An 18185-nucleotide genomic window follows, 5' to 3' on the forward strand; every position below is an offset into this window, starting at 1 on the left:
TGCACAGCATGATGGGTTGCTATGATGCGCGCATTGGGCCACCTGTGTGACTGTTGTCCTGCACTTATAACATGAGTGCAGGACAATAGTCCCATGGGCAGCCCGATGTGCACAGCATCATAGTAACCTATGATGCTGTTCACACTATGTATGCCACTCCAGGAGATATATCCCACACACGGATCGTATGTCTCTGAGGGCATACGGTTGTGTATGAGCCCTTAGATTGGCAGGTAGGAGGAAGCTGCACATGGGATAATAATCGCTGTTTTTCTTCCACAAGGCGCATGGATACTCTATCCTTTCCCAGCAGATAATGTGCAGCAGTGGTCTTCTCCTCCTAAGGTTGACCTGCCGGTGGCCAGATTGGCTAAAAATACATCAATACCAGTCCTGGATGGGTCCTCCCTACAGGGCTCTGTTGACAGACGTTTGGACTCTTTCCAAAGCCATCTTTACTCTGGCGGGCACTGGTCTGCGGCCTGTGTTCGCCTCGGCCTGGGTAGCCAGGGCGCTCTCGGCGTGGTTGCAGCGCTATCATCAGGACCTCGCGGAGCAGGATGCCTCTGCGGACACCCTGAACTTCGTCCTCCAGATGTCCCAAGCGACAACATTCCTCCGTGAGGCCTCATTGGATGTCAGCACTGTCTTTGCGCTGGTTTCGGCCCTCTCGGTCACGCAGCGCAGGGAGGTCTGGTTGAAGGTCTGGGATGCCAATGCTTTCTCCAAGCGCTCTCTCACTAACCTCCCCTTTGCGGGCTCCAGGCTCTTCGGTGCTAAGCTGGACGAGATTATCTCTGACGCTACGGGGGGCAAGAGCACACACCTGCCCCAATCTAGATCCAAGCGCGCCTTCAGAGCTCGCCCCTTTGGCTCTAGAAACCTGTCCTTTCGGCGCTTCTCCTTCTCCAGGTCTGCGTCAGCCCCTTCCTCCGGCGGTGCTCAGGTCTCCCGCAAGAAGCCTTCCTTTAAGCCTCAACCTTCCTGGCGCCCGTGGGCACAATTCCAGGGGAGTTCTGCCTGCCCCGCGGCTCCCAAGCATTCCTCCGCCTGAAGGGGCGCCCCCACGCCTGCTCTCCTTTCAGCAGGTCTGGAGAGCTCACGTTTAAGACGCTTGGGCCCTTGAAATTGTAACTTCCGGTTACAAGATAGAATTCACTTCCAGACCTCCGGAACGTTTCTTCCCTTCACAGGTTCCAGGGGACCCGGCCCGAGCCTCGGCCCTTTTACAAGTGGTCTCTTCCCTTCTGGACTAGGGAGTAGTTGCCCCAGTTCCTCTGGAGGTACAGGGTTCTACTCAAATCTCTTTGTAGTGCCAAAGAAGGAGGGATCAGTGCGTCCGGTCCTAGACCTGAAGCTCTTAAACAAGTCCCTGCGGGTGCGGAGGTTCTGGATGGATCTTTTTCTTGTCTTTTCCATTGGGGGACACAGCTCCCACCCATTCTTGTCTATTGCAGCAGGGGTTGGTTCTATTCTAGTGGGACCTTATGGTTTCGGTCGGTTGGCGGTATTCCTTTGTTATGGCCTACTGCTTTTGCACGCACTGAGGTCCTCCTGTGGGAGTCTGGGGGCATAGCCTGTGGAGGAGGAGCTGTCTTCTTTATTTGCATAGTGTCTCCTCCTGGTAATGGCCTCGGCTATACCATGGTCTGTGTCCCCCAATGGAAAAGACGAGAAAAAGATTTTACAGGTAAGTTTCACAAAAAATCTCCTTTCTTTTTTTTTTGCTGACCACGGAATGGATGCGGACAGCACACGGAGTGCTGTCTGCATCTTTTGTGGCCCCATTGAAGTTAATGGGTCCGCATCCGAGCCGCAGTTTTGGACCACAACGGCCGTGTCCATGAGGCCTAAGGTTGTCGATTTTAGTGCAAGGTAAATGCTGTGAAAACAAACTAGCAGAATTGGTTTTATGTTTTCAGTCTTACCCCACAAATACACATTTCCCTTTTTTACCATATAAATAAAAAAATAATACAACTTATTCTTTCACCCCCAAAAAAACTAGTCCTCATACAGATCTTTTTATGGAAACAGGAAAGTCGTCCTGGCGCTAGCGGCTATGGTTTCCCGGTGCCCGAGGACAGCTTTCAGTTCTCTGTGGCGGGGAAGGCCAGGCGGCTGTTTTCATGGGTGGGCTGGGAACTTAATGTGGCCCTGGAAAAAAATAAAGTGGTCCCGTGTCAGTGGGGCCAGCACAAGTATGTCAGCAATACCGTAGTGCAGCACAAAAATACCTGACCAGAAGCAGCCCATTTTGTGGTGGGGCAGGAAGCCAGTGGAGAACACCGGCCAGGGACAGATGTACCGGACGTTACCAGCTTTAGTTAATGCTTGCAGCGTCAGGTTGTTGTGTCCCGAGCTGGTGGCCTCGGCCCACCAGGAATTGTCCTTTAGGGTCTATGCATATAAGATTGTTTTTCCAGCTCACCTCCTTGGCCTTTGCTCTCCCGTGTGTCCCAGTGTAGTAGAAAAAATGGTTTCGACAATCGGCACTAAAGTTGTAATCCAATAAAAGCTGCTTCTTTATTGAAACACGTATACATCAGCAGACACAACCACGGAGCATGCGGTAATCGGCGCGTTTCGGACAATCTGTCCTTAGTCTTAACAATGTTCTATGTTGGTTTGGGATATTTAAAGGCCAACAGTCCCCTCCCCCCACAAAACCAGAGGAGGGGACGTCTCACTACTATTGGTCATTCCAACATAGAACCACCTGTTGCCCAATGTATCATTAAAATCCACCTGTGCAACACAGTTCACTGGAGCTTTAGATCAAGTTAACCCCGGCCTCCCCACCTCAAACACATGGATAAGGCACCTGCCCTTCGGTATGGTGAAAACTGCACAGTGTGCACATTAGTGCTATTAGTCACCCTCCAGTACATGTTGTCAGGGCTATTCCTGTGGGGGGTACATACGTGCACTCAAGCTGTAGTACGGAGACAGCCTTCCAGGAGGAGTGCCTTATAATTGATAATAGATTAAGGAAAATAAACTATCCCTAATGGATGCTACAGAGGTGGAAGAACCTCGTGTCCAACCGTTCCAGACATCAGATTTTGTTCGGTGACCATAAAAATAGAAACAAGAATAAAAGAAAAAGCAAGACAAACACCCAAAAGAGGTAAATCTCTGTGATAAGCAGGGGTGTAAGTGAGATGGAGGATAGAAGGCAATATGATGGTGGCGAGGGAGAGCGGGACAACTGGCCGACCCTAGTCCTAACTTTTAGTAAGCAGTTTGACAAAATGCGAGTTATAGTGAGAAGTCGCCTACCAATCTTATATGATGATGAAATACTGTACGATGCCCTTAAACATGGGTGCCGCATAGTGCCAAGAAGGGCTCTCACATTGTCCGGCTCTCTCACACCATCATTATTTACACTAAATAAAAGGAGAAATCCAGGGAACACGTTGCTGAGTTATAAAGGAATTGGCTACATGCACATGACTGTGGCATTTTTTGCGGTCCGCGGATCTGAAAAAAACGGAAGCCGCCCGTGTGCCTTCTGCAATTTGCAGAACGGACGGCCCATTGTAGACATTCCTATTCTTGTCCGCAAAACAGACAAGGATAGGACATGCTATATATTTTTTATTCGGGGCCTCGCAACGGATGCAGACAGTACACGGAGTGCTGTCCCCGCATCTTTTGCGGCACCATTGAAGTAAATGGGTCCGCACCCGAGCCGCCAAAATTGCGGTTCGGATGCGGACCCGAAAAAACGGTCGTGTGCATGAGGCCATTTACAAAGTGCGGCAATAACCCTTGTAAAACATGTAATTATGTAACTGTAACGAAAAATTTCCAGAACGCTGATCATTCATCAACATTTTTCGTCAAAAGTTATATAAACTGCAACAGCACGGGAGTGGTGTACGTGATCCGATGTGTAGTGTGGGTAGTACTATACGGGAGTTCAAAAACATCTAAATTATATAACAAATCCTACAGCTTTAAATATTTCAAATGCAGTGAAACTTTTTATTCACATCCACAGTCAAAAAACAAACACTTTCCTGTGCTTTTGCAATTGAAAAAGTTACAGCGCCCCCACCGGGTGGTGAACCAAGAAAGGAAACTGCTTTTGAGAGAAGCTTTCTGGATCTTTAGGCTCAATACTCAGGTCCCCACAGGTTGGAACCAGAGAAAGGGATGAATGTCTGCCTATCAGCAGTAGCAGTTGAATATAGGGAAATATAAATCATGATGTTTATTTTACATATTATATTGTTTGTAAACACATTATATTTGCTTATCTGTGAAACTTTTTGTTTTGACGGCTTTCATAATATTCACCACCAGGTGGCAGCAAATCTCTACCTTCCGAAGCCTCGTGTCCCTTGTGATGACAGGCAGCGCCTTTAATTAGACTTGGTGACAAGTTGCTGAGACGCCACGCCTCGTGGACTAGAAACAGCCGTGTTATCATTAACCCACTTTGCGCATCTTTGGGGACTGTTCCCTTCTATAAACTCAGATGCGACTCAGGGACAGGCTCATGACGGAGCTGATTCCCCTAATTAGGGGTTAGGTGGCTCCACTGCTAGATCTCATTGTCACAACCTAATTTCCAGGCGATGGGAATGCGTCTGCATCTCTTGCACGATATATATATATATATATATATATATACACACATTACATTTATGAAATTCCCTGTTAGACACCCGGGCACCCATGCCGATCAGCTGTATGAGGAGACGGCGCGCAGTGTGCACGCGCCGTCTCCCGTCTCTCTTAGGCACAGACATAGCAGGAAGGGAGACGAGAGACGGCGCGTGCACCTTCCCTTCATACAGCTGATCGGTGGGGGTGTCGGACCCCTGCTGGTCTGATATTGATGACCTATCCTGAGCTTGGACAACTCTTTTAAGTGCGCTGGGGGCGGGCCCAAGCCGCTCTGTGCACCTTTGCTCCTCCTGCTTCCTCTGCCAGCCCCTCCCCCTCCTTCTTGATTGACAGGCCCAGGTATAATTATCGCACCTGGTCAGGTCAATCAAGAATTTGAGGGCAGGTGACAGAAGGAGGGAAAGGGGCAAGGGTGCACACAGTGGCTTGGGCCCGCCCTCAGTGCACTTAACTGCTCATTTGCATATGGATTAAAAGCCCCTTTTCTCCAGAATGAAGCAATGGTTCGCTAAGGGAAAGGTGTGATTACATCCCGCTCCCTGGTGACGGGCTCCCTTTAAACGTTTGCTCCCTCACTGGTCAGTGCACATTACTATGTGATTGCTCCTACTTGAGCTTGTGCAGAAAATAGACGGAAATCCCTTTTAATTTCACGTTCACAGCGCGGTGAGATCTAACGCAGTGCGATATCAAACGGCTAATAGATTGTGCCAACCTAGGCGCCGCCTGCTGTTCTAGCTGTGCCCACACTGCCTTGTTAATGGGGGTCCTAGCAGAGTATTGTGCGTCTGCTCTAGTGTATAGGACTGAAGGTGGTATAAGGGATGCAGAGGGTTAATGTGACTTGGACTCAAACGGTCCTCTGCCTCAATGGAGGTAGGTAGGGTATTGAAGCCATGTTAAAGGGGTTCTCTAGGGGGTAAATAATTGGGAAAGGAAAATAAAAGGAGTCGTACATCCAACTCTCCCAATAATTTTTACCCCCTGGCCTCCCCTTTAAAAGGGGGTTATCCCATGATTAATGTAAAAAATGAAAATCGGACATCCTATAGTACATGACAAGTTCTGTACCTCACATGGGTCCAGAGAGATCCCCATGCACTGCTCCAATCGTTCTGCTGTATTTATTTCAGGGTGGCAGCTCATGGGGTGTGTCCTTTCTGCTGCAGCCCTTTCGATCACAGCTCAGGGGGCACATTCTTTCTTCTGCATCTCTCTCCATCACAGCTCATGGGGCACGTCCATTCTGCTGCAGCTCTCTCCATCACAGCTCAGGGGGCACGTCCTTTCTGCTGCAGCTCTATCACAGCTTAGGGGGCACGTCCTTTCTGCTGCAGCTCTATCACAGCTCAGGGGGCACGTCCATTCTGCTGCAGCTCTATTACAGCTCATGGGGCACGTCCTTTCTGCTGCAGCTCTATCACAGCTCATGGGGCACGTCCTTTCTGCTGCAGCTCTCTCTATCACAGCTCAGGGGGCACATCCATTCTTTTGTAGCTCTCTCTATCACAGCTCATGGGGCACGTCCTTTCTGCTGCAGCTCTCCATCACAGCTCATGGGGCACGTCCTTTCTACTGCAGCTCTCTCCATCACAGCTCATGGGGCACGTCCTTTCTGCTGCAGCTCTCTCCATCACAGCATTCGTTTTTTTTTCCATCTCTCTCTTTGGGCTTTGCGGTCTGCAAAAAACGGATCCGCAAAAAATACGGATGGCATCCGTGTGCATTTCATATTTTGTGGAACGGAACAGCTGGTCCCTAATAGAACAGTCCTATCCTTGTCCGTAACGCGGACAATAATAGGACATGTTCTATTTTTTTTGCAGGAAAGGAAATACGGACTTACGGAAACGTAATGCACACGGAGTAACTTCAGTTTTTTTTGCATATGGTCCGCAAAAAAAAAGGAATGGACTCGGAAAGAAAATACATTTGTGTGCATGAGCCCTTGTTCTGATGGATCAGAAGAACGGAAAGCTGTGAACTCAGCCCTAGGGCTCATGCACATGAACGTATTTTCTTTCTGTGTCTGTTCCGGTTTTTTTTTTTCCGGACTGTATGCAGAACCATTTAGTTCAATGGGTCCGCAAAAAAAACGGAAATTACTCTGTGTGCATTTAATTTCCGTATGTCCGTTACACAACAAAAACAGAACATGACCCATTACTGTCCGCATTACGGACAAGGATAGGACGGTTCTATCAGGGGCCAGCTGCTCCGTTACGTAAAATACGGAATGCACATGGACGGTCATCCGTATTTTTTGTGGATCGTTTTTTTGCGGACTGCAAAATCCATACGATCGTGTGCATGTATCACACCCTCACAACATCAGAGTTTAGATAATGAGAAAGAATGTTCACGTTCACTAACAGCAAGCAGAGATAGTGAAAATGGTGAGGAGCTGACACACGAGTAAGTTTTAATCTTTCACTGGATCCTTTTATGTTCTTCTACAAGACTTGACCCGTCCAAGCAACCATTGCTCACTTTGTAATGGCCACTAGGGGGCGGTATTTCCACTGTGGATTTGTCATGGATTTAGCATCAGATTTCGTATAATCTGTGCGGCAGGTCAATTCTACTGATTTCACGGGCTGCAGTGGAAGAGATTTCTTTAAACTGCATCCACTTTTCCGCTGTAGATTTTCCACACGCAATTTCAAAGCACCATTAAGGCCTCTTTCACACAACCGTTTGTTTTTTTTTTTCCGTTTACAGGTCGTTTTTTGCCTTCCGTATACGGTCCGTATACTGAACTATTCATTTCAATGGTTCCGCGAAAAAACAGAATGTACTCCGTATGCATTCCGTTTCCGTATTTCAGTTTTTCCGTTCCTTTGAAGGATAGAACATGTCCTATTATTGCCCGCAAATCACGTTCCGTGGCTCAACACATACGGAAATGCATCCGTATGTCTTCTGTATCCGTTCCGTTTTTGCGGAACCATCTGTTGAAAATGTTATGCCCAGCCCAATTTTTTCTATGTAATTACTGTATACTGTATATGCCATATGGAAAAACGGAAACACAACGGAAACAAAAAACGGAACAACGGATCAGTGAAAAACGGACCGTAAAACACTGAAAAAGCCATAAGGCTGTGTGAAAGAAGCCTAACTTTATGTGGCCTTTCCCTTAGGCCTCCTGCACACGAACGTGTGCTTCCCGTTGCCGTATTGCGGACCCGCAATACACGGGTGCCGTTCCGTGGGCATTTCGTATCACGGATGCGGACCCATTCACTTGAATGGGTCCGCAAATCCGGAGATGCGGAATGGTGCGGAACGGAACCCTATGGAAGCACTACGGAGTGCTTCCGTGGGGTTTCGTTCCGTACTTCCGTTCCGCAAAAAGATAGAACATGTCCTATCTTTTTGCGGATCGGCCGGATCGCGGACCCATTAAAGTGAATGGGTCTGCGATCTGCTGCGGCTGCCCCACGGACTGTGTTATGCATTGCGGCCCGCAGCACGACCACGGGGGTGCACGCGTTCGTGTGCAGGGGGCTTAAGGGTCCATTCACACGTCTGTAAGTGTTTTGCGGATCCGCAAAAAACACGGACACCGACAATGTGGATTCCGCAATTTGCGGACCACACATCGCCGGTACTATAATAGAAAATGCCTAATCTTGTCCGCAATTGCGGACAACAATAGGACATGTTCTATTTTTTTGCAGAAACGGAAGCACGGATGTGGAAGTGCGGATCGGCAAATGCGGACAGCACATTCCGGCCCCATTGAAAATGAATGGGTCTGCACCTGTTCCGCAAAATTGCGGAATGGATGCGGACCCATTTTGCGGACGTGTGAATGGACCCTAAGGCCTCTTTCACATGACCATATAGCTTTTTCAGTGTTTTGCAGTCCGTTTTTAACGGATCCGTTGTTCCGTTTTTTTGTTTCCCTTGTGTTTCCGTTTGTGTTCTGTTTTTACGGAAAGCAAAAAAAGGCCCGTAAGTGAAAAAAAACAAAAACCGGTCGTGTGAAAGAGGCCTAAGGGCTCATGCCGGAATCGCAGCCTGCAAACAGCATTCAAGCAATGCGCAAGATCCTGAGCAGTGTGGAGCGAAGGCACAAAGCAGAAGCCCTCCGAGCGCTTCCGTGGGATTTCGGTCCAAGCCTCCGCACCGCAAAAAAAATTGAAAATGTATTTTTTTTTTTGCGGAGTAGACCGAATGTTACGTATCGCAGACCCATTCAGGTGATGCACGGGCGGCTATTTACGGTCCGCAGCTCAGGCACGGGGGCGCACACCAACATTCTGTCGTTCTAATGTCGCGTGACAATTTTTATAATGATAGTCTATGGTGTCGCGCTGCGACTGCGACGCAACAGTAGCAAAAATCCATCCAGTGGACACCATAGACTATCATTATAAAAATTGTTGCGTGGCATTGGTGCGACATCAATGTCGCGCGACACATTTTGCGGTGTAGTTGCGCCCCAAGTGTCGCGCGACATGTCGTCGTGTAGCCCTAGCCTTAGGCTATCTGCACACGTTACGGACTATTCGAGTTTTATTTTTTTTTTTCGTGTCGATTTCATACAGAAAAAACGCAGCGTCATACAGTACGAGGAAATTGTATGAGATTTCACAACTCTCGCGTAGACTTTGCGTCCTGCCGTGTGGATTTCTAAATCTGCAGCGTGTCAATTGCTGTTGCGTTTTTTATGTGCAGATTTCACCTTCTCCAATGGAAGGGTGAGGTCTGCATCAAATCTGCACCAAAAAACATATAAAAAACAACAAAAAATAATAAATATTGCAGAATTATGTGCGTTTTTTTAATGCGGTTTTGGTTTCATGTGGATTATCTGCACAAAAATTTGCCGCCACCTTTGCACTGCAGATTTTCCAGCAACAAAATTCGTTCTGGAGACAAAGCTGATTTGCCGCAGTTTAAGGGCCACCGGCGCACATTGCGGAATAAAAGTGTTTGTTTTTAGCAGATTCGCTTGCGGAAAAAAACACAGCGTATTACAGTACCAGCAAAGTGTATGAGATTACACAAATCTGCAGGATTTTTTTCCATGTGGAAATTGACCTGCCGGGCGGATTTCCAAATTTATAGCATGTCATTTATGTTTGCGGTTTTAATTGCGGATTTTACCTTTTTCAATAGAAGAGCGAGATCTGTGTCAAAACCGCATCAAATCTGCACCAAAAACCGCAGTTTTTTGGTATGGATATGCTGCGGAAACGCACATAAATCCACTTGGTAATTCGCGCGGATCTTATGTGCGTCCACCCGCACTCGTGTGCACGTGGCCTTAGGCTGTCTCTGCAGAAATTACGCACAAATTCCCTTGCAGATTTCTGTACGTTTCCACACCAAATCCGCACCAATAAGCGCATGTGTTATGTGTGGTCCTTCGGCTCGGATTTCATAGGGTTTGCCGCAGATAAGTCAAATCTGCACCAAAATGCTGCAGACTTCAAAATCCGAATTTCCGCACGGAATTAAAACGCAAAGTCAGCATGGGATTTGCCTTATCCCATGCACTTTTGCTGGTGCTGTTTTTCCGCACTGTGTGCAGGTAGGCTTATCCGTCTGCATTGCAAAGGGCAAAATCTGCGGCAGGCGTCCACTACATAAAGCGACATGCTGCGGATTTAAAATCTGAACCTCCCGTCTATGTGTGGACTCTGGTGTGGACGCTTTCCGCAGCGTGTGGATTAGATAAAAATATATATATATCATCATCTTCTTCTCTGCTACTGTACAACGTTGCGGATTTCCTACAGAACAATGCTCAGAGGCAAGTCAGCCGCGGTCTCGGTACACACGTGCCCTTATGGTGGGCCACCCGGAAAAGTCATACAGCGGGGACCCTCTATGGTGTAGAGATGGCCATGTGTTGTGGAAGCCACCAGCTCCACCATGTGGGTTCTATGCTCCCCTCGTATAGGGGTCTTCTAGTATCAGGCACCAAACTGGATTCTCCGCCGGAATCAGGACAGCGGAGAAGGTCCAGGAAGAAAAGATCATGGGGCTGCTGTATGCAGACCACGCTGGGAGTTGTAGTTTGGTAACAGCCAGAGACATGTGGCTCCTCCGTTTAGTCCTTCTGGACATGCAGTAAACTGGAGGTGAAGATCTCTGAAGCGAGATGTGAACGAATTACGAGGCGTCTAATATAATCACCAGATAAGTGAGTTATCCCAGACACACCAGGAAATGGCGAGAGAGCGCGGACGGCAATATCAGTCACCTCTCCGGGGCGAGGATTATGGGAAGCCCAATATTCCCACGTTAACCCTAGAAATCCCACCTCAGCCCCACTGCCCGACTGGCGTCTTATTTTTCAGCAGTGACCGGTTCATTTTGCTCTGGAAGGAGCCTGAGACGGTGAAATCAATGCAAATCCAGTGAGAGGTTAATAAAAGATTAGATGAGATAAGCCCAGGAGTTGGGAAGTATAGATCGCAGGCGCGGAGGGCGGAGACATGGCCGCCGAGTGGAGCTTCACCCGGCAATTTGTCCGAATGATCGTAACGGGGGATTGATAATTTTCTTGGAGGGGGGAGATGGCGCACCTAATAGGAGCCTGTATGAGGCAGTGGAGAGCATCGGCGGTTTAACCCTGGGAATGCCAAAACATGGTCGGATCCATGGGTGTTGGCTAATTCTTTTCACTTTCGACGCCTAACGGCGCATTCACATCACCGTTTAGCTTTCCGTTCTTCTGATCCGTCAGACGAAGAGAGGAAAAAAACAGGATACTGTAAAAAAACGGATCAGTTGTCATCAGTTTGAGCCATTTCCGTCTGAGATGCGTTTTTTTAGACAGAAAAAAGTCCTGCATGCAGGACTTTTTTTCCCTGTATAAAAAAAACGGATCTTGGTTCAAATGGTTGACAACTGATGCAACAGGATCCGTTTTCCAAAAACGGATCCTATACAAAATACGGATGATGTCCGTGTGCATTCCATATTTTGCGGAACGGAACAGCTGGCCCCTAATAGAACAGTCCTATCCTGTAATGCGGACAATAATAGGACATGTTTTATTTTTTTGCGGAACGGACATGCGGACGTACGGAAATGGAATGCATATGGAGTAACTTCCGTTTTTTTTTTTTTTACGGACCCATTCAAATGAATGGCTACGCATATGGTCCGCAATAAAACGGAACGGACACGGAAAGAAAATACGTTTGTGTGCATGAGCCCTACCTGATGCAGCAGGATCCGTTTCTTTCTCTCTCTCTCGTCTTCTGACGGATCAGAAGAACTGAATGCTAAGCGGTGATGTGAATGAGCCCCTAAAAGAATTAGAGAATGGATTAAATCGCAACTACTTGCAGGAGGTATTTTGGATTCAAATAAAGGTTATTGCTATACCGTTTTCCAGTTATACTTTCTGTATGAGCGCTTTAGAGTTTTCAAGATCTCTGCTTGCTGTCATTCAGTAGAACCCTTCATTGTTTTCTACTCGCGGAGGCTCAAGGGATGGAGACACCGGCGCTGATAAGTGAACTGCAATGAGCCGCACGCCTGCGCATCCATCACTTGGCCAGGACAGGTTTGTATTCATTAAAGTAAGCGTCACAGGTTCCTACGGAAGCAAGCAGTGATCTTGAGAAGTTGATGCAGACAATGTATTGGAGAATTGAAGAACTTTTCATTATGCAAGTTAAGACTGATTGGGGAATATCGCCCTTTAGGTATTTGCTATTTAAGCGATTTGCACGTTATTTGAAGGTCTTGGAAGTGACCATTATAGAGTCAGCCAATGCGGCCATCACAGGGATAAACCTAAAGTGCCTTCCACGGCCTCATGCGAGCCCCATCCCCCCCCTTCATCAATTAGCCAGAGCGGCGGCCTCCAACCTGCGGCTCTCCAGCTATTGCAAAACTACAACTCCCAGCATGCCCTGACAGCCAAAGTGTGACCGCGGGTCTACCGTACCATACTGAAATGATGCTGAGAGTACGGGACGGTAGCCCTGGGGTCGGGATGGATCTCACAGCATCCTAAATCAAGTCAGTCCGGGAAATGCGGTCGTGACATGGACCTTTTATCCCAGGCTAAAGGGGGCCTCCGTATGGCACATCTTAAAGAAGCACTGCCTCTAGGGCAGAATACCTCCGTCATATAGCAGGCAATGATTTGCAAACCTCTGATGCTCCCTTATGAAGTTGCAGCCTTCCATAGATGCCGTAACACGGCCATATGCATGAATAATGAGACAAGGCAGGAGTCCATGTTGGGGGGGTGAGCAGCTGTATACAGTGAGCAGGGAAGCCTGGCAGTGAAAGAGTTAGTGCTGGAGAGGGCTCCCTCTATGGGTGCACAGCCTGAAGTGCAAGCTGTGTGATGTCTCAGGGATACAGAGCCAGATAGCGAGGAGGCTACTCAGCATCAGCACCCATCCGCTCTCCGACCATCGCTCCAGCCCCGGCGGCAAAGGAACAGCAGGTGAGACCGCGGGCAGGGGGGGCATGGAAAATATCCTCCTGCTGGAGATTTCAAGACCCTTTATTTTTGCAGAAAGAGGAGATTTGAGGTTTCTTAAAAACCACAAGAAAACCAAGAAAAGGAGTCATTGCAGAGAGAGTTTGGGTTTAGCTTGAATCCGGTTGGAAGTGACTTGAGATGTGGAAAGAGGAGGCTCAGGGTGGGGACTGCAGGGTGTTCTGTGGGGTTAGAAAGTAGGGTGGGGGGTGTGAGGGTGAGGTGTCGGGGGTGTTTAGGGATGGGGTGAGGAGGAAGACGCTCAAGATGCCCACATTCAAAGGGGGGGGGGGGTGAAGTTGCAAATAGTAGAGGGGCGACATTCAAGGTTTGGGGTAGTAGAGATGATTACTGCTGTGCTCTGTATAATGGAGATGATGGGGTAATAGTGGGGGGCAGCATGAGAGGAAGGGTAAGAGGTGGTATGGTGTAGGGGGTGAGGAGCGTAAGGCATGAAAGGAAAGATGTAAAAAGTGGGGTGCAGCATGAAGTGAGACTAGTGGGGTGCAGCATGAAGTGAGATTAGTGGGGTGCAGCATGAAGTGAGACTAGTGGGGTGCAGCATGAAGTGAGAATAGTGGGGTGCAGCATGAAGTGAGACTAGTGGGGTGCAGCATGAAGTGAGAATAGTGGGGTGCAGCATGAAGTGAGATTAGTGGGGTGCAGCATGAAGTGAGATTAGTGGGGTGCAGCATGAAGTGAGACTAGTGGGGTGCTGCATGAAGTGAGAATAGTGGGGTGCAGCATGAAGTGAGACTAGTGGGGTGCAGCATGAAGTGAGATTAGTGGGGTGCAGCATGAAGTGAGACTAGTGGGGTGCAGCATGAAGTGAGAATAGTGGAGTGCAGCATGAAGTGAGATTAGTGGGGCGCAGCATGAAGTGAGACTAGTGGGGTGCAGCATGAAGTGAGAATAGTGGGGTGCAGCATGAAGTGAGAATAGTGGGGGTGCAGCATGAAGTGAGACTAGTGGGGTGCAGCATGAAGTGAGAATAGTGGGGTGCAGCATGAAGTGAGACTAGTGGGGTGCAGCATGAAGTGAGATTAGTGGGGTGCAGCATGAAGTAAGATTAGTGGGGTGCAGCATGAAGTGAGAATAGTGGGGTGCAGCATGAAGTGAGATTAGTGGGGTGCAGCATGAAATGAGATTAGTGGGGTGCAGCATGAAGTGAGAATAGTGGGGTGCAGCATGAAGTGAGAATAGTGGGGTGCAGCATGAAGTGAGAATAGTGGGGTGCAGCATGAAGTGAGATTAGTGGGGTGCAGCATGAAGTGAGATTAGTGGGGTGCAGCATGAAGTGAGAATAGTGGGGCGCAGCATGAAGTGAGACTAGTGGGGTGCAGCATGAAGTGAGAATAGTGGGGTGCAGCATGAAGTGAGAATAGTGGGGTGCAGCATGAAGTGAGACTAGTGGGGCGCAGCATGAAGTGAGACTAGTGGGGTGCAGCATGAAGTGAGAATAGTGGGGTGCAGCATGAAGTGAGATTAGTGGGGTGCAGCATGAAGTGAGATTAGTGGGGTGCAGCATGAAGTGAGAATAGTGGGGTGCAGCATGAAGTGAGATTAGTGGGGTGCAGCATGAAGTGAGAATAGTGAGGTGCAGCATGAAGTGAGACTAGTGGGGTGCAGCATGAAGTGAGACTAGTGGGGTGCAGCATGAAGAGAGAATAGTGGGGTGCAGCATGAAGTGAGAATAGTGGGGTGCAGCATGAAGTGAGACTAGTGGGGTGCAGCATGAAGTGAGAATAGTGGGGTGCAGCATGAAGTGAGACTAGTGGGGTGCAGCATGAAGTGAGACTAGTGGGGTGCAGCATGAAGTGAGACTAGTGGGGTGCAGCATGAAGTGAGACTAGTGGGGTGCAGCATGAAGTGAGACTAGTGGGGTGCAGTATGAAGTGAGAATAGTGGGGTGCAGCATGAAGTGAGAATAGTGGGGTGCAGCATGAAGTGAGAATAGTGGGGTGCAGCATGAAGTGAGACTAGTGGGGTGCAGCATGAAGTTAGAATAGTGGGGTGCAGCATGAAGTGAGAATAGTGGGGTGCAGCATGAAGTGAAACTAGTGGGGTGCAGCATGAAGTTAGAATAGTGGGGTGCAGCATGAAGTGAGAATAGTGGGGTGCAGCATGAAGTGAGAATAGTGGGGTGCAGCATGAAGTGAGACTAGTGGGGTGCAGCATGAAGTGAGAATAGTGGGGCGCAGCATGAAGTGAGATTAGTGGGGTGCAGCATGAAGTGAGACTAGTGGGGTGCAGCATGAAGTGAGAATAGTGGGGTGCAGCATGAAGTGAGAATAGTGGGGTGCAGCATGAAGTGAGAATAGTGGGGCGCAGCATGAAGTGAGATTAGTGGGGTGCAGCATTAAGTGAGACTAGTGGGGTGCAGCATGAAGTGAGATTAGTGGGGTGCAGCATGAAGTGAGAATAGTGGGGTGCAGCATGAAGTGAGAATAGTGGGGTGCAGCATGAAGTGAAATTAGTGGGGTGCAGCATGAAGTGAGAATAGTGGGGTGCAGCATGAAGTGAGATTAGTGGGGTGCAGCATGAAGTGAGAATAGTGGGGTGCAGCATGAAGTGAAATTAGTGGGGTGCAGCATGAAGTGAGATTAGTGGGGTGCAGCATGAAGTGAGAATAGTGGGGTGCAGCATGAAGTGAGAATAGTGGGGTGCAGCATGAAGTGAGATTAGTGGGGTGCAGCATGAAGTGAGAATAGTGGGGTGCAGCATGAAGTGAGATTAGTGGGGTGCAGCATGAAGTGAGAATAGTGGGGTGCAGCATGAAGTGAGAATAGTGGGGTGCAGCATGAAGTGAGATTAGTGGGGTGCAGCATGAAGTGAGAATAGTGGGGTGCAGCATGAAGTGAGAATAGTGGGGTGCAGCATGAAGTGAGACTAGTGGGGTGCAGCATGAAGTGAGACTAGTGGGGTGCAGCATGAAGTGAGACTAGTGGGGTGCAGCATGAAGTGAGAATAGTGGGGTGCAGCATGAAGTGAGATTAGTGGGGTGCAGCATGAAGTGAGAATAGTGGGGTGCAGCATGAAGTGAGAATAGTGGGGTGCAGCATGAAGTGAGATTAGTGGGGTGCAGCATGAAGTGAGATTAGTGGGGTGCAGCATGAAGTGAGATTAGTGGGGTGCAGCATGAAGTGAGAATAGTGGGGTGCAGCATGAAGTGAGATTAGTGGGGTGCAGCATGAAGTGAGATTAGTGGGGTGCAGCATGAAGTGAGATTAGTGGGGTGCAGCATGAAGTGAGAATAGTGGGGTGCAGCATGAAGTGAGATTAGTGGGGTGCAGCATGAAGTGAGAATAGTGGGGTGCAGCATGAAGTGAGAATAGTGGGGTGCAGCATGAAGTGAGATTAGTGGGGTGCAGCATGAAGTGAGATTAGTGGGGTGCAGCATGAAGTGAGATTAGTGGGGTGCAGCATGGGAGTAAGACCTGGGGGTAAGAGGGGGTGTACAGCAGGAGGGAAGGGAAATAAAGGCAAAAACAGGGGTAAAGTATGAGATGATAGACGGAAAAAGTAAGAAGTGGGGGTACAGGATGATATGAAGGCAGACGGCAGGTATTACACAAGGAAGAGGGGGTTCTGGTTTATATGTGGAGATTAGGGTAGGACGTGGGGTTCACTAACAGGTGAGATGAGGGAGTTGAGAAAAAATGTTGAGAAATTGTGAAAGAAGAAGAACTGAGGAGCAGAATGAAATGAGAGAAGTCTGAGGGTTTGGACATGAATAGACCGATGTCAGGGTGGGGTACAGTATTGGGGTACAGTATAGAAAGAAGGAGGCAGTAGGGATATTGGGGTTTGTTATCATCTGGGAAAAGTGAATTTAGGATTGGGGTACAGCACTGATAAGGGTCAATGTCAGGCTGAATTGTGAGACACGAGGTTAAGAAGTAGGGTTCAGCCTCATATGTGGAGGTTATGGTGTGAAATGGTACAGACTGTGGAAGTGGGGTATCCCATATGATGTGGGGGGAGTAGGGTACCTCGTGCAATGTGGGGGGATTACTGGAGTAGAGTACATCATGAGATTAGTCAGATGAGAAAATGGAGGTGCAGCATAAGATGAGGGAGATGGGAGTGAATTGGGCTTCAGCATGAGGTTAAGCGGATGAGAAGTGGGGACCGGCATGAGGTTAAGCGGATGAGAAGTGGGGTACAGCATGAGGTTAAGGGGATGAGAAGTGGGGAACGGCATGAGGTTAAGGGGAAGAGAAGTGGGGTACAGCATGAGGTTAAGGGGAAGAGAAGTGGGGTACAGCATGAGGTTAAGGGGAAGAGAAGTGGGCTTCAGCATGAGGTTAAGCGGATGAGAAGTGGGGACCGGCATGAGGTTAAGGGGGGTTAGAAGTGGGGTGCAGCATGAGGTTAAGGGGTAAGAAGTGGGGTGCAGCATGAGTTTAAGGGGATGAGAAGTGGGGTACAGCATGAGGTTAAGGGGATGAGAAGTGGGGTGCAGCATGAGGTTAAGGGGATGAGAAGTGGGGTGCAGCATGAGGTTAAGGGGATGAGAAGTGGGGTGCAGCATGAGGTTAAGGGGAGTGAGAAGTGGGGTACAGCATGAGGTTAAGGGGTAAGAAGTGGGGTGCAGCATGAGTTTAAGGGGATGAGAAGTGGGGTACAGCATGAGGTTAAGGGGATGAGAAGTGGGGTGCAGCATGAGGTTAAGGGGATGAGAAGTGGGGTGCAGCATGAGGTTAAGGGGATGAGAAGTGGGGTGCAGCATGAGGTTAAGGGGAGTGAGAAGTGGGGTACGGCGTGAGGTTAAGGGGATGAGAAGTGGGGTGCAGCATAAGGTTAAGTGGGTGAGAAGTGGGGTACAGAATGTGGTTAAAGGGCTGAGAAGTGGGGTACAGCATGAGGTTAAGGGGGTTAGAAGTGGGGTACAGCATGAGGTTAAGGGGATGAGAAGTGGGGTACAGCATGAGGTTAAGGGGGTGAGTAGTAGGGTACAGCATGAGGTTAAGGGGATGAGAAGTGGGGTGCAGCGTAAGGTTAAGGGGGTGAGTAGTGGGGTACAGCATGAGGTGAGTGGGATAAAAGAAGAGGGGTACAATAGGTGACGAGGATT

Source organism: Bufo gargarizans, chromosome 10, assembly GCF_014858855.1.
Source record: "Bufo gargarizans isolate SCDJY-AF-19 chromosome 10, ASM1485885v1, whole genome shotgun sequence".
Lineage (NCBI taxonomy): Eukaryota > Metazoa > Chordata > Amphibia > Anura > Bufonidae > Bufo > Bufo gargarizans.